Source organism: Periophthalmus magnuspinnatus, chromosome 11 (genome assembly GCF_009829125.3).
Source record: "Periophthalmus magnuspinnatus isolate fPerMag1 chromosome 11, fPerMag1.2.pri, whole genome shotgun sequence".
Classification (NCBI taxonomy): Eukaryota; Metazoa; Chordata; class Actinopteri; order Gobiiformes; family Gobiidae; genus Periophthalmus; species Periophthalmus magnuspinnatus.
The window spans coordinates 4,433,185-4,450,956 of NC_047136.2; positions in this window are offsets into that span (position 1 = coordinate 4,433,185).

Genomic DNA, 17,772 nt, shown 5'->3' on the forward strand with positions numbered 1-17,772 from the left:
GAACCACTAGACTTTTATTCACGCTCGCATCCTCAATAGGACACATTAAATATTTGATATGGGCTTGTTAAAGTAGATTTTCAGAAATGTACATTAAAAAGTACTGTTTAAAGTAATATAGGCCAATTCACCTGGAAGCTTCGGGGCCGAGAAAAATTGGTCTGAGAGCCGCATTTAGCCCCCACGCCACAGTTTGGACATGCCTGAAATAAACCTCCCTAAAGTGCTTTTTGACAAGACTTTTGTTCAGCTGAAGTTTATAAAATGTGAATCAAAGTGCTTCACAGGAGTCAACAAAAAGTAAAAATATTCACTTAACACGATACACAAGAAAAGAGCAATAAAACAACAAGATCTCCTCTAGCTAGTGTTAAATGCCAGGGTGGAGAGGTGGGTTTTCAGTCTAGTCTTGGATCATATTGCAGAGCTGTTTGTTTAGCCTGGAATCCAGACTGATTTTCTCTGTATAATTATTGTGGAAATGATCTGTAAAATAATACCAAAACATACAAGCAGTCTGTCTATGTTGGTTTATTACGTTTGCACCGTGAGTTTTTGCTGCAGTGGTCGAGAGTAATGGGGTAAAAACTATTAAATATTGAGGTCCAAGCCTGTCTCCAAGTACGATTTACGTTTAGGACACGCTGGCTAACACCTTTACGTTAGCATCTGAGTACAGGTAAGGATGATCAAACAATAGATGTGAAATAAAACAGCAGAAATGTAAATGGAAAAAACAAAAAGTTCCCTATAGGCTCCTGTGAAACTGAAGGACTTGACAAAGACTAGTGCAGCTTTTAGTGCAGCTTTTAACACTTCTTGCAGTGTATCTTGGGCAACGGAAACAATAAAATACTAAAAATTCTACCACAATATTAACCCAGGACACCATCTTCTCATTTGCATCTCAGGCCAAACTCAAACAGACCAAGAGAGGTCAGAGTTTAGCTTAATTTAGTGATGCATGAGAAACAGAGGAGCTTATGGAGCTCAACAGTGACCGCCTACTCTAATTCCAAAAGTACATTTTCCATTAATTTTGCCATAGACTTTTCGAAAATTCAAATGTTTTTTATTTTATTTATTTATTTTTTTGTAATTCTTTATCTTCTGATAGTGGTATTTAGTTACAAGGTTCATTATTAGACCAAATACAGTACTATAGTCATCCTCTTTTTGTCTTTTTCTTTTTTCTTTTTTTTTTTACAGAAGTTACACACAAAACAGAACTTTATACAGGGGAGAGAAAGGAACTGAAAATTCAAATATGAAGACTTTGATCAAATGCATCACGGAGGCTAACCAGCTACATGCTAACTAATGTCTATAACGCACATGTAAAACACTAGATTCAGCAAAATACTTCAATAACTTTGTGTTTTATAACTTTTCACAAACAGATTTTAAATAAAACTATACATGTGGTCGCCATTAGTTACCACAGAGCTGATTTTAATGAACTTTTAATGTTACTTAATGTTTGAGCTCCATAAGCATCATTAGTTCGCCCACAGATCCGAAGGTTTGCGGTTCGAATCCCGCTGTCGACATAAACATTATTAGTTAAGCGGTCAGATTGGCAGGTTGGCGGTGCGATTTCAACTCCCACAAATGAATGCTGTTGTTGTGTCCTCGGGCAAGACACTTAACCCACATCGCCGACCGTTCAGTTTAACAGTGACCAGAAATCCACAATATTTTTCATTCCACAAGTTGGTTTCTCTTAATTTTTTTCCTCATATGCAGCCATGTTTGTTTTGTTTGGTGAGTAGCTAATCCATTTGTCAATCGCAGCCATCTTTACTCTTCTGGGAGACCTGCGCACACTACACACACTACACATCTACGCACACTACACATCTACGCACACTACTGGAAAAGCATAAATTCAGGGAACTACGATCCAGAACCCAAGTACGGTAAACAGGAAAATAAAAAACATAATATCACTCTTTTCTTTCCCCATTAGCCACATTTATTGACCTGTGTGTTGGGTCAAACTCAACTGTGCCCCCTTCTGGCTGTACGGGTGAACAATAATTTGAATGCTTTTCTTTTGCAGTAATCATTTGTTGCACGAAATCACACTTTTTTTTTTTTGTATAATTACAGGGTATTTCTTGAATGTTCATGCAGAATAATGAGCAGTGTCCTTGTTGAATCAATCAATAGACAGAATGAAAAAAGCAGCTAATGAAGCTATTGAAACGCAGCCCTGTTCATGGGGCACATTTCTTTTGTTCCAAAGACAAACATGTGAGTGAGCTTTGTGTTGCCCCGGTGACCCGCTCCCCGGGCAACGCGCATGGAGACGCTCTCGGCTAATTATTAAAATCACAAATGGTTTCAGGTGTAATTCATGTGATTAGGTATGATTATAAAACATCCAACTCATTTGAGGTCATTCACTTTGCCGTCCACTGAACCCATCTGAGATACGGGGTGTTTTTTTTCATGTGTAATTATCAAACATGAGTTAAAATAGAGAGTTTGTCTGTTTGCTCAGGCTCGAGTCCTGGCTGTCATCATTTACCTGTTCATAACGTCACTATATTGTAATTTGGTAAGTATAAACATATTTGTATAACACTAGCCTTTTTTTTTTTTTTTTTTTATGTTTCAAAAAATGGCCAATGTTTCACTAAAAAGACAGAAGTCAAGGCTACACATTTTAAAGTATCTTACATCTTACACATGCCAATTGGTTTATTTTACAAAAGATTAAAAACTGACAAAACCTTCGAGAGAACATGCTTTGGTTTAGATGCACTATAACATTTAAATATGATTTTATACATGAATGAATGAATTTCATTATATCTTAAATACAAATAAGCCGAGCCCTGTAATGAGCTTATAAGACACTATTAACAAAATACAGTGGTCCCTCGTTTATCGCGGGGGTTACGTTCTAAAAATAACCCGCAATAGGCAAAATCCGCGAAGTATCAGCTTTATTTTTTACAATTATATATGTCTTAAGGCTGTAAAACCCCTCACCACACACTTTATACACTTTTCTCACACAGACGTTAACATTTTCTCACATTTCTCTCTCGTTTAAACTCTCTCAAACTTCAAACCTTCATAGATTTTTAAAAATAAGTCCAGTATTATAGGATGAAACCAAAGATCAAGACCTGTTTTCAGGCCCAAACATTTGTTTAAGAAATAAAAATATAACTTTCTTATACTGTAAATAAGAATGATGCTTTTAGAAATACTGTCGGTGCAGAATGTTTCATCGACATTGTGGGTTTTGTCAGGGAGAAAACTTGCAAACGTACAGCACTTCAGAGTCACACTGCGACTGTGAAAGGTGAACCGTGTTATAGCGAGGGACCACTGTACAAAAAAAATACAAATACTATACTTCATTCATCCACTTTGTCTATTTTTTCATCCTTATAATTGCACATTTCTGTAACGTGACCACATAAGGGAGATCAGCCTATTATTTTTTTGTTTTTGATGTAAAAATATAACATATGTAAACTATTATTTGACAAACCTCTCAAGTCCTCGCCTCTTCAAAGTGAAATTTCACCACAGCAGATTTTCTTTCACTCGTTTTCACTGATGATAAATGGCTGTGATATTTTTGAACCCTCCATGTGTCACCCAGAGTCTAAATGTTCTGAATAATCACAAGGAAATACAGTGAAGTGGGAGGAGACAGGGAGCAGGTACGAACTTAAACTTTCCAACGCCTCAAGCCTCAAATACAAGACAAAGCAGGATTACTCAGACATGTATGAATCATCCGACTCCAGCTCTGAGGGAGACGGTGATGAGGGAGAATGGGCAAAAACTCAAAAATGTCTCCTGTAAACAGATTCACAACTGTAACAAGCTGAAACATCTGTAAGTCTCTCCATGGACCAGCTCCAAAGAACAAAACCCACGTCAGAGCCGCACGAACTCTCACACTCTGAGGACTAAAGCGGGACTACAGCAGGACTACAGCAGGACTACAGCAGGACTACAGCAGGACTACAGCAGGACTACAGCAGGACTAAAGCAGGACTAAACAGGATTAAAAACCAGGACTAAAAAACAGGAAAAAAGCAGGACTGAAAAGCAGGACTAAACATGGACTAAACATGGACTAAATATGGACTAAACATGGACTAAACATGGACTAAACATGGACTAAACATAGACTAAAAATGGACTAAAAAACAGGACTAAAGCAGGACTAAACCAAGACTAAAGCAGGATTAAAAACCAGGACTAAAGCAGGACTAAAGCAGGATTAAAAACCAGGACTAAAGCAGGACTAACGCAGGACTAAACCAGGACTAAAAAACAGGAAAAAAGCAGGACTGAAAAGCAGGACTGAACCAGGACTAAACATGGACGAAACATGGACTAAAAAACAGGACTAAAGCAGGACTAAAGATGGACTAAACCAAGACTAAAACAGGACTAAAAAACAGGACTAAACATGGACTAAAAATGGCCAAACCAGGACTAAACCGGGACTAAACCGGGACTAAACATGGGGAATCAGCGTTTGAGTTTCCTGCAGTTAAAACCTGAAACAATCTTCCTGAAGATGTGAGACAGGCCTCTACTTTGAGCCTGGATTTAAACATTGTCAAACAGTTCTTTTTATCTGTGCATTTGACTGAAAGGGTTTTATTCTGCACTTTTCCCCTTTAATATTAATTTTACGACGATTATGTGTGATTATTCATGTTTTGATTTGCTGTATTGCGTAAACCTGCCTTGCCTGTGTATTTAACAGCACCATCTTCAGTTCCTTTTACCCTATTCCTGCACTCTTCTTACATAATCGAATCATCCCGGCCACTGCTTTGACTTGGAAAAGAGTAAAACCCATTTGTGAAATCAACATGGGCTTTCTTTGAACGTAGAGGCCACTAGCGGTTACATCTTAAGCCTCCTGCCTCCTGCGCCCAAATCCCTGCCAGTTTTCCTCGCCTTGTTTTTGTCATACTGAACATGCCAAGTCAAATTAGCATGCGGTATGAATAATGATGCGAATATTAGCTATGGCGCGCTAAATATGGCTTTTATCATGCGTTTCAAGGTCTTTCGCGTTCCACCTTCCGGTCAACAATCTCTAAGGTTCATCTTGTCCTTGTAGTTCAGATATAAGCAGTCACTATTAGGCATAAATGCACATTAACCTGCAGCTTGACTACGCTCCATATCGTAATTACATCTTAAGTGCCGAGCTACTCCTACCTACCCTCCACGAGCGTTCGTATCTAAGTAGCGATTCTTATCAATTGCACGGAAAGTTATGTGAGAGATACTCGCAGCAAGACATGGATGTATGTGGAGTCCGCTTGTTTTAATAATTCATTCGTCCTTAAAAATGACCTCAGTGACCCCTGCACGTGAACTGTTGGCTGGAGATGTTCCGGTGAAAGGATAGAGATAAGTTTGTGTAGTTGAATTCACATATTTTCTGTAACATTTTGTATTGTATAACTAAAACGTTCCATGCTCAGACTGTCTGTTACGTGCTGGCCCCCCGTTGCCCCATTATCTTTTGTGCTTTGTATATTTATGATTGTTTTGAGGTGTGGCAGGTGGCAGTATAAATAGGCCACGCTCTCTCGCTCGTCATCGTGCGTGTTCTATGGCTCTGACTGCTGCTCGGTGTTAGCTGCATTTAGCCTTTTTTGTGTTTAACCCGGTGGGACTGACTGTTCTGTTTTCGCGTTTTGTTTGATAAAGGTTAGTTTGGAGATGTTTTCAGGTTTAGGTTAGTGAAGTCCGCACCAGCTTCTACAACTCTGCACAGGGTTGGTCACATCCTTTTGTTCTGTTTGGGTCCATCTTTCTGTTGTTAATTTGTTTTGGGCACGGGACGGGGTTAATTTTAAAGTAAAATTAACTCAAAATAAAGTGTACGCTCCTGTGTCCTCTGTAATATGTTTGATCCACCCGGGTCGTGGCGAGACTTGGACTTGTTTTGGTTCATCTTGACAATAGTGGCTGAGTTGGTAGAGCGTTTGTCCACTGATCCGAGGGTTGGCGGTTCAAATCCCACTCTCGACCTGAACATCCTTGTAAAGTTTTTGCGCAAGACACTTACCCCACGTCACCAATTATCCCACTGGTGTATGAATGTGATCTGGTTCCTTGATGTAAAGCGTTTAGAGAGCCTTGAAGATGGAAAAATGCTATATAAAAATGTGACCGTTTACCACTGGATTGTTCTGCGAGCCGAGAAAACAGAATAAACTCCAACACACTGATCCACACATCATTTCATATTGCCGTGATCGACAGGTGCATTGGCCAATCAGGGACACATGGTCTGTATCAAAACAAACTGTGGACAATATACAAATGTAACACATCACTTAAGGCAGTTGTTCTCAAATAGTGCTCCACGTATGACAATGTAAATACTGCAGACGGCGCGTACGCAGCAAAGAGCAGGAGAGAGTGAACAGATCGTGACACAGGACAGTGAACAAGAGACACTTTTGCTAAAGAGACACTGCGGAAAACATTTTAACAGGGATGAAAAGAAAGGCGGAGATAGACGGAGGATGAGACGCACGAAAGTCACCCGAAAAGTAAGACGAGGAAGTCTGATGAAGCAGCACTTGGCTTCACCGTGACTCCGGTGGGACACGAGGACAGACCGGTGTCTGCTGTGTCTGAAAATGTTGGCAGAGGACAGTATGAAGCCAAATAAGTTAAGACACCACCTCATTACACCTCAGTCACGCTGATAAGACGCTGGAGTTTTTTCAACGTGCCAAATATGAACAACAATCATCCACTTTGTAAATGTCACTTAAACCAGCGAGCACTGAGCATCATATAAGGTGGTGTACCAAATTGCTAAATTACTTGTTTTAATTTTATATTTATTTAATTTTAATGTATTATTTTGATATTTAATTTAAATTTATTCATTTGATGCTTATTATTTTATTTTATTTTAATTTGATATTTAATTACATTTCATGATATTTTATTTTATTTTTTGAGTATCAAATGGTTCAATCAGTTCAAAAAAGGATAAAAAATAATAATAATAATAATAAAAATAATCACGAAATGTTTCCTTCTTCATAGGGGGGCATGATATAAAATAATTGAGAAGCACTGGCTTAATCGAAGATAACAGCTTTGTTCTGGTCATTTCGGTTAAGGCCACATTTCTGTGGCCCCTGTCATCTCAGGAATGTGTGACCCTGACTATGGGAGGTTTATAAAACGCTGGTGCAATCATATTGTTCAACTTTGCTTTAAATTATCTTATCTATAGAATGCGTAACCCTCACTCTGGTTATAGTATAAAACATTGGCACAATATCACCTTGTTTAGACTCTTCTTTAGACACAACTTAATCCTCTACACTAGACTCTACTTCAGACATCACTTAGGACACTTCTCACTTGACTCTGCTTTGAATTTTGCTGGACCTTTAACCCGACTGTTTTGTTATAACCGATAATAAAGATCTATGGAACGACCCCTGTGCGTCTGCGCCTGTTCTTCATGCAACAGAACAGAAACCGACAAAACGTAGCTGCTTACAAGGAGGACTGACGAACAAACGAGGTGGAGACCAGACAGAGAGATGTTCTGCAGCCTGTAGTTTGCAGAACCAGGCGAGTGTCCCATACCTTTTCCAGTAAACCATAGATACATGTTGCTTGGCTGTTTTTGACTATTTAAAAACATATTCATGGGTTTCATCTTCCTGTTTTCTATGACTTTTTACCATTCAAAAAGATGTACTATAATTGATAATCGCTATGGCAACGGTCCTTAATTTTTATAGCAGGCTGAAGTCACGGATAGAGGAAAACAAGCTAAAAAAATCAACTTAATGACTCACGGTAAATGGTCACCTTCAAGACACTGGTTCCTTGATGTAAAGTTCTTTCACTCCCCCATTCACGCAGACACTGGGGACGAGGGGGGCTTGAGTGTCTTGCCCAAGGACACAACAACAACAACAACATTCATCTTTGGGAGCTGGAATCGCATCGCCAACCTCTGAGCCAGTGAATCGCACCGCTCAACCAATGATGTTTATGTCGACAGCGGGATTCAAACCACAAACCTTCGGATCAGTGGACAAAAACACTACCAACTTAGCCACTGTCGCTGAACGTTTCGAACTAATTCAAAAGTTTGTCAATCTTTCGCTAAAGTTTGTAAAGAAATAAAATCCAAGGACTGCTATTACATGTTTAGTTCAATCTGCCAATTAAATTAAAGCTTCTGTAATTTCCCACCACTTTTTATGACAGTGACACTTTTCTGTACAGTTCGCCGTATTCATCTTTTTCTGCTAATGAATCTGATTTCTATTCTTTTTGACACAGGTGGTGAGGGCAGTTAATGAACACTGCAAGAGCTTTATGCTGTGAGGGATGTGTATTTGTTGCCACATAGCTAACCTGCTAGCTGCTTTGTTTCAAATAGGAAGTGATCCTGGGCGCACATCCGGGTCCATTGACTCCGGCTCCAGTTTACACTTTACGCTGAGAAACTGTGACTCTTCTCTCTGTCCCTGCTGCTGTCAGACTCGTCATTTTGGTCTTAAATGTTCGTATTAACTCGCTCTACATGATCCTGGGGTTTTTGATTTCACTATTATGTCCGTAAATCAAGATATAAACATTACCGTGAATTTCGGACTATAAGCCACAATATTTTTGTCTTAACCTCCTCAGACCTGGTGTCCTCATCTGTGGACAACACATTTTGAGTTGTTTAGGCCACAATGCAAATTTTTAGAAGAACAGCAACAAGAACGTGTTCAATTTTGAAAAAGAGTTTAGAATATTTATTTAATTTTTATATTTATTTATTTTAATGTTATTTTTTAAATTTTTTATGTTATTTTTTTAATTATTATTTTTAATTGTATTATTATTATTTTTTATTTAATCTTTTTATTTTATATTTATAATTTTTATTTATTTATTTTATTGTACTTTATTTAATTAATAATTATTATTTTTATTTAAAGGCATATGTCTTCCTGCACCTGTTAGCAGCACAAATGAGACACATTGCTCCAAGAGGCACATGTGTTTCTCATTTAGTTTTTTACACAAAATGTATGTGAAAAAATGTAGTTTTTGCAAATAAAGTCTTGCAAGAGCTCAGGTCTCAGGAGGTTATAATGTTCGTATTAAACTTGCTCTACATTATCCTGGTGTTTTTATTTCACCATTTTGTTTGTATACCAAGATATAAACTTTAATTACAGACAAATGAGGTGACTTCTTTTCCTGAGGTCGCTCCCGCTAACGTTAGCAACAGGTTTGATTGACAGCATTACTAAACCAGCAGTGTGGATGAGAAGGGGCGTTACCTTCAACAGCCTCGCTCCAGATTGGCTCTTTGGTTGTTATGATATCGGATCTCCAAATTCGCCCCTATAACTGCTCTAACCTCGATTAGCTTCATTTGTCTGGAGCTGAACACTGCGGGTCACGTCACACTCCTTTATACAGTCTGTGTATTCAAATCAATAGAAGCACCTGTCCTTGTGAGCAACTCCAGACAAAAGTTACTCTACATTTATTTGATGTCAAAATCTCTAAAGGAGAGTTAATCAAAACCACATTCATCATTGGTGAAATAGCTCATTTAATTATAAGCATCGGGGAAACATTGTATTGTACAGGCAAATGGAATGAGTCAGTGTCTCTCAAAAACTATTGCGTGGGCTTTTTTTTTTTTGGTTTAAATCTGATTCAGCAGTCTGAAACACCGTGGGCCTTGTTAAATCCTGGTTCTGACACATTTTTGGACTGGATTAAATTTATGTTATGTATTTATGTTCTAATGTTGTTTCCTCATCACAAACAGACCTGGAATTGTGTTTTTGGTTTCATTCACACATGTTTAACACACAAACCCTGCATATTTAGGCTGAGTTCTTCTCTCAAACTGAAAACACTCTGTTCCACCTTGTGATGTCATCATGTGGTGATACAGGTGTGTTTTTAAACTCCACACACCTTCACTGGAATCATTTGGATCATTTCACCCAGGGAATTGCCAATCGATGACAGAACTAAAAAGGTAAAAATGTAGCTGTTAACTTGAAAACTACCACTTCATGACATCACAAGGTGGAACAGAGCATTTTGAGCTTTGGAGATGTAAACAGACGGACCTTTAAACCATATTTAATTAAAGATTTTATGTTACTTTTCTGGTGTTGGGCTGCTACCTGCATGGAGAAGTTAATGCTTTTCCCAAAATGTTCCACAGTATGGCATTAAAAACATAAGCCACCTTGCATGTATTTAATTATAGATGTTACTGCTAAAAACACCAGACATGTGTCCTTCCATTGAGCGTGGAGGCCGCTCGTGTCCTCGTTTGGCCTTGCTCAGTCATGTATTTCGTTAATATCAATAAATATTAATGCACATACTTAAGAAGCTTAGCATCTCAGCGCTACACTCATCATTACTCATTCGCTCGACACTCGGTGATGAGCCACTTCTGGCCCCAGATGCCCCGCGGACTGTCCAATCCAGAGCTGTCAATAGACTCCTCCAGAGCTCACACACACACACACACCACGAGACATGAGCTTAAGGCTGAAACTTAAACATGGGTTAAGTGTCTTGCCTAAGGATACAACAGAAGCATGTATGCATTTAAAGTCAAGGTTATGTCCAGTGGTGGATGAAGTACTCATCCATAGTAAAAGTGTCTAAAAATGTACTTTTTAGAGTATTTCATACAAGTGTTGTTAATTCGTTAAAGTATAAACATAGTGATATTGATTAAAATTATACATATAATCAACAGAAGCAATATTGTAGCACGTGTGTTATGATGATATTTGGGCTTAGAAGATCTGATTCAGCTCAGAGGAAAGAGAGACAGAAAGTATGCAAAAATAATAATAATAATATGTACAATATTTACAAAGTGCATTGTTCAGTCTGATCAGCTCTGAGTGCCACAGTTCAATACAGTCCACTGTAATAATCCACCCCCCAGTTCAGTCCAGTTTAGCAGCAGAGGAAACGATAGAGACCAGAGAGTTTGAGTGTGTGTTTGGGTGCGTGTTTGGGGGGGGTGTTTGAGTGCGTGTTTGAGTGCGTGTTTGGGTGCGTGTTGGGGTGCGTGTTGGGGTGCGTGTTGGGGTGCGTGTTGGGGTGCGTGTTGGGGTGCGTGTTGGGGTGCGTGTTGGGGTGCGTGTTGGGGTGCGTGTTGGGGTGCGTGTTGGGGTGTGTGAGTGCGTGTTGGGGTGCGTGTGTGAGTGCGTGTTGGGGTGCGTGTTGGGGTGCGTGTTGGGGTGCGTGTTGGGGTGCGTGTTGGGGTGCGTGTTGGGGTGCGTGTTGGGGTGCGTGTTGGGGTGCGTGTTGGGGTGCGTGTTGGGGTGCGTGTTGGGGTGCGTGTTTGAGTGCGTGTTTGAGTGCGTGTTTGAGTGCGTGTTTGAGTGCGTGTTGGGGTGCGTGTTGGGGTGCGTGTTGGGGTGCGTGTTGGGGTGTGTGTTTGAGTAGGTGGAGTGAACATGCACAGGCTGCAGAGCGTCCTACCACATTAGCATCATCTTCCATGTGGCTGTCGTCTGTTGGACATTGGCAGTTCAGAACCTTCCTGTCCCGTACGATCCAGTCCAAGCAGGAAGAAGAGGAAGGAGGAACCTGGCCTGTAGGAGACATCCAGTTTCAGTATTTTGCATTACAACATTATTGCAATAAATAAATACATTCTAGATGTACATCACAAAACCATAACAAATACATAATTGTACAATTTTAATACATTAGACTAGCGCGGTTAGCGGCTAGTCACAACCATCAAGCTATCCAGAAAGTAGCAGCATTAACTGGGTCAAATTCAAGCGTTTGTTGATTGTTAGCTAACATTCAGATAGGCTGCCCAACAGTTAAAGCAGAGACAGTATGTGCCAAAACACTAAAAGTAACATTAGCTTTCGTATTAGCTGCGGCTAATGCTGCTAATACTTAAGCTAATGCTAGCGCCGCTTAGCATTAGCTTTCGTTAGCGTTGTGATAACACTCACCAGTTCCTTTGATTCACAAGTTGTAACATGATGTAGTCACAGTGGAGACATCTGCAGACTGAAGGACAAACTCAGACATAAACATTAGTGATGTGTCCAGCCACACTGATGCGCATGCGTCGTGTTTATAGAGTCAGCTGCTGTTTCACCAACGCACCAAACTGTTTAAAAGGGAATCTGCATCTGTCAACAGGATGAATCACTATTAAAAGAAGAAAATTACCCTCCCAAAGATTAAAAAAAGACCTTCCCCTTCTACATCAACAAAATGGAGCCCGAGAGAAAAAGAAAACATTCCGCTGTGTGGGATTTTTGATCTTTTAACAGCAAATAAGGCAACTGTATTTCCTTGTTTCCACTTGATCAATCAGAATGAAAAAAATAAAAAAAAATTAAGAATGCAATGTGACTCAGTATAAATTATGCATTTGATTGTATGTATGTCATAGATCAATAAAAACACCTCAAGGCATTACAGAGCCAAGAGTGAAAATGAGGTGATAAATACTCCCAGAATGAACACAGATATGCAGACACTGAACAGCTTCCTCATGGTTGCTATGTTAATGTGTTTTATTATTTTATTATTTTTGAACATTAGGCCTCTAACTTGTCGAGCTTCGTTGTCGAGCGTGTATTTTCAAAAGCTGGGGAAATAAAAAAACGCAATCGACTGAATGTCAAAACATTGGCTTTTTATTGATTTTTTAAATATTTTTTTATAGCATTTTTTTATTAAAAAAAAAAAAAAAAAAAAAAAAAAAAAACCTCCCTGAGTGAATGACATTTAAATTGGTAAAGGTGAATTGGTATAACACTTTCACTTAAATTTTCACATAAGATATAAAATAATACCATAGGAAATGCAATAACTTAAATTAAGTTGCCTGTAATGATGTACACCTTAAGATCCACCAGGTGTCAGTATAGAGCAACACTGCACCAGCACAGGATCAATACAGTTTGGGGAATGAGCCGAAACGCTTCACGAGGCCTGATCTCCCCATCACTAATAAACATATAAAACATGAACCAAAATGTTTAGGAGTCATGGATCTACCTGCAGCTGTTCTCCACGCCCTCCACCCATCTCCACCTGTGCACATCTGCTCCAAACCCACCTCGGACCCCCCCTCCTCCCCCACTGCCCTCACAGTTGTGGAGCAGGACGTGACTAAGCTTTTCAGGAAGCAGAATCCCCGTAAGGCCGCGGGCCCAGACGGTGTCTCTCCTTCCACCCTTAGACACTGTGCTGAGGAACTGGCTCCTGTCTTCACGGACATTTTTAACACCTCCCTGGAGTCATGTCATGTCCCAGCCTGCTTCAAGCTGTCCACCATTGTCCCCGTCCCCAAGAAGCCCAGGATCACTGGACTTAATGACTACAGACCTGTGGCGCTGACGTCTGTAGTCATGAAGTCATTTGAGCGCCTGGTCCTGCACCACCTCAAGTCCTTCACCTCCCCCCTCCTGGACCCTCTGCAGTTTGCCTACAGAGCCAATCGGTCTGTGGACGACGCCATTAACCTGGCCCTTCACTTCATCCTCCAGCATCTGGACTCCCCGGGAACCTACGCCAGGATCCTGTTTGTGGACTTCAGCTCTGCATTCAACACCATCCTCCCTGCTCTGCTCCAGGACAAGCTCGCTCAGCTCAACGTGCCTGACTCCACCTGCAGGTGGATCACTGACTTCCTGACAGACAGGAGACAGCGCGTGCGGCTGGGGAAGAATGTCTCGGACACTCGGACTATCAGCACAGGATCTCCACAGGGCTGTGTACTTTCTCCCCTGCTCTTCTCCCTGTACACCAACTGCTGCACCTCCAGCCACGACTCCGTCAAACTGGTTAAGTTTGCGGATGACACCACCCTCATCGGACTCATCTCGGACAGCGATGAGTCTGCCTACAGGAGGGAGGTGGACCGGCTGGTGTCCTGGTGCAGCAGCAACAACCTGGAGCTCAACGCCCAGAAGACGGTGGAGATGATCGTGGACTTCAGGAAAGTCACAGCCCCCCTGCCTCCCCTCACCCTGACGGACTCCCCCATCACCACTGTGGACTCTTTCCGCTTCCTGGGCACCTGCATCACCCAGGATCTCAAGTGGGAGCCGACCATCAGCTCCCTCATCAAGAAAGCCCAGCAGAGGATGTTCCACCTGCGGCAGCTGAGGAAACGCAAGCTGCCAGTCCAGATGATGGTGCAGTTTTACACGGCCATCATTGAGTCCATCCTCACCTCCTCCATCACTGTGTGGTTCGCTGGGGCCACTGCCAGGGACAGACAGAGACTGCAGCGCATTGTGCGCTCTGCTGAGAAGGTGATTGGCTGCAGCCTTCCATCTATACAGGACCTGTACGTCTCCAGGACTCGGGGGCGAGCAGGCCGTATAGCAGCTGACACCTCTCACCCTGGACATGGACTATTTGAGCCACTTCCCTCTGGCAGGAGGCTACGGTCCATTGGGACCAGAACCTCTCGCCATAAGAACAGTTTCTTCCCCTCTGCTGTTTGTCTCATGAACACTCTATAATATCGGCACTAAACTGGACACTTTATAACACCGGTCACTTTAACAAGCCACTTTGCACTGTTGTTCTGATGCTGCTATTGTACATATTTTTTCCCTTTAAGTATTTCATTTGATTTTTTTAAGCATATCTTTTTAACTTTGTGCATGCTCTTATTTGTATTTGTATTTATTCAGTGTGTTTATGTTGCACTTTTTCACCGTATCAAGTTCCTAGTTTGTGAACTGTGTTCACAGACTATGGCAATAAAAGTCTTCTGATTCTGATTCATTCTCTGCACACGAGGTCACACTTCCACATGGGGCTATCGCGAGGATTCACGAGATTTCGGGTTGCTATGGTAACGGAGCTTATATGCAGTATGTTATTGTAAAATGTAGATAATCATATGAATAAATTAGGTTTTATAGACAGGGTTACACCATGAATCAATTTCTTAACTTTTTTCTCATGAATTTTGCATGTTTATTTTTGTTTTGCTCAAAGCCGGAGCTTCAACTCAAAGATTTTAGTCAAGATGTTTCCACGAACACGGTAAAAATAACCCCTCAAATCATATGAAAAGTACTTTTTACTTTACTTTTTACTTCAGCAGAGTTCAGAAACATAGTGGAGCAGAAAGTACAGATACTGCACTCAAATGTAGTGAAGTAAAAGTAAAAAGCACCTAATGTTAAATGTACTTAAATAATGTCAGATACCTAAAATTTTTTTACTTAAGCACAGAATTACTTTTATTATTTCATTACCTTCACCAGTGCTCATGTCTGTGCTTTTAATTAATTACATTACATTAGCGCATTTTATTTTCTTGCAATACTTTCCGCTGTGGCACTGTGAGTACATAGAAGTATCATTACATTAGCTTATATTTGAAGTCTATATATTGTTCTGTATCTGGGTCGTTCCTGGCGGTTATCACTACGTCCTTACAGCCGGGCTAATGGGTGAATAAATAAGTGGAGCGGTGCGAGAAATCAGCAGCGTTCCCCCAAACCAAACACAGCCAGACCGCCGGTTTCCATGGCCGCTCAGTCGGAGGATGTTAATTGGTCGGACAGAGCTGCAGTTTAGGCTCACTGTTTGATCTCACAAGAACAAAAGTCTTAAGAGCCGCAGGGAGTGTTGATTTAGAGCGGGCTTCGTCTGCCATCAGCTTAAGGAATGTATTTTCATGTGTTTGACTTGAGCTCTTTACATCAAGCCGGAGATTGTAGAATACATGTTTGGAGTACGAAAAAACAGCCACGTTGGAGGTTCTTGAATGTGATGATGTTGTTGTTCCAGACGGGTGGGAAATCGTAGATAGCTCAAAAGAAGCTCATTCTAGCAGTTATAAAAGGCAAATGTGGATGTCATAATGAGTGGCGGATCAAATTTGCAGACGCAGGACTCAAAAATTTAACGGGGTTTATTTAAAAGAAAAAAAAAAACAAAGGTTGGGTGTTGGGAGCTGGGTCGGAGGCTGAGGTGATCCGTGGGTCCAAAAAAAACAGGATCACAGGAGGAGAAACTGACGATCTGGCCCCGTGTGTAGAAACGAGCAGCGTTTTTGTACTTCAGAGGTTGTAGCTTGATTGCTGATCGGCTGCAGGTGAGTGGCGGGTGGTGCCAGACTCTCCGCCCAGCTCCAGGAACACAGATACCGAAGGGAGACGGGAGACAGCGCAGAAACACAGGTAAAAAAAACAGAATTTTAACACTGGAATTCTGATTGCAAGTATCATAGCAACCAAAGAGAGCGAGGCTGTTGATTTAGCTGGTTTAGCAGGAAGCGGGCGATTAGCAACACTGTCAGTCAAACCTGTTGCTAATGCTAGCGGGAGATACAATAGTGAAATAAAAACAGCAGGATCATGTAGAGCGGGTTAGTATGAACATTTAAGACCAAAATGAGTCTGACAGCAACAGTTACAGAGAGAGGGGCGAAAGTTTTTCAGCGTAAAGTGAATTGGAGCCGATGGAGCTGGTAGCGCGCCCCTGATCACTTCCTGTTTTGAAACGCGGTGGCTAGCAGGTTAGCTATGTCCATTTATATATACAGTCAATTAGCGCAAGAGACAGTTTTCCCTATTGATCGCATTGTACTTTGCCATGAAATATCCAAAATTTAAATTCACAAATGTTGAATCTGTCGTAACGGACCAAGGGATGCAGACTCGGGGTAGATTTACAGTATTTATTGTAGAAATAGGACAAAGTACGAACAGAGGGTGATCCGGAGGTGAGCAGGAACACAGGAACACAGGAACACAGGAACCGACAACATGAAGGGACGACAGGACGACAACGATCTCGCGCTGAGTCTCTTCTCCCAGCTCCTCTTATGCACAGCAGGTGTGGTGATTGCGCTGATGGGCTGCAGGTGCGCGCAGGAGGAGCCAGGAGCCCAGATCTGGCAGGTGAGGGAGGGAAAGAGCAGGACAGGAGGAAAACCAGGAGCGGACAGTGCGGATCATGACAGAATCTGATCATTTCTATCAGTGACTGGACCCTAGGACTCTACATATTACAGACAGAAACAGAAATCTTCATTTGAACAAGATTCATTTTAGCTGCCTCCATCTGTATTAAATATAACTGGCCTGTAGAATGTTGTGACGTCGTCTGAAACACAGCAGTTTGTTTACTCATAGGTTTTGTACATAGATCACTTTACTTGGTGGCGCTACTTTAAAGGTCTTATTAGAATTGTATTTCAGCAACGGATCTCCTCCTCCAGCTTCTTCGCCCAGTCCAGGAGGTGGCGCTATGAAAGTCTACTCAATTTCTCCATATTAGGACACTCTTTTGCTCCTATTGTGAGACGCACAAACAGTGTTGGCGAAGTAACCGAATACATGTAGGGAAATACGCATTCAGGATACTAATTTTGAGCAACTGTAATCCAGAACACACACTTTTTCCAATACTTTGAGAAGATGTGAGTCTGGTCAACAGTGAATCTCCTCGATGATTGACAGGTGGATCAGCCAATCAGGGACAGGCATGATCCATTTATATTGGAAAAAATAAAGGAAAAATAATATCACATGGGCTGAAAAAAGTGGTGGATTTCTGTAAAATCACTGAGCGAAGCCTAAACTCTTAATGTGAGGTGAGATAAATGTGATTTTATTTGTAAATCACAGCAAAAGATTAAATTTAAATCTGTCAACTGGTCAAATCGTTGTAGGAGTGAAGACGTTTCGCTGCTCATCCAGTGGACTGAAGAAGTGGCTC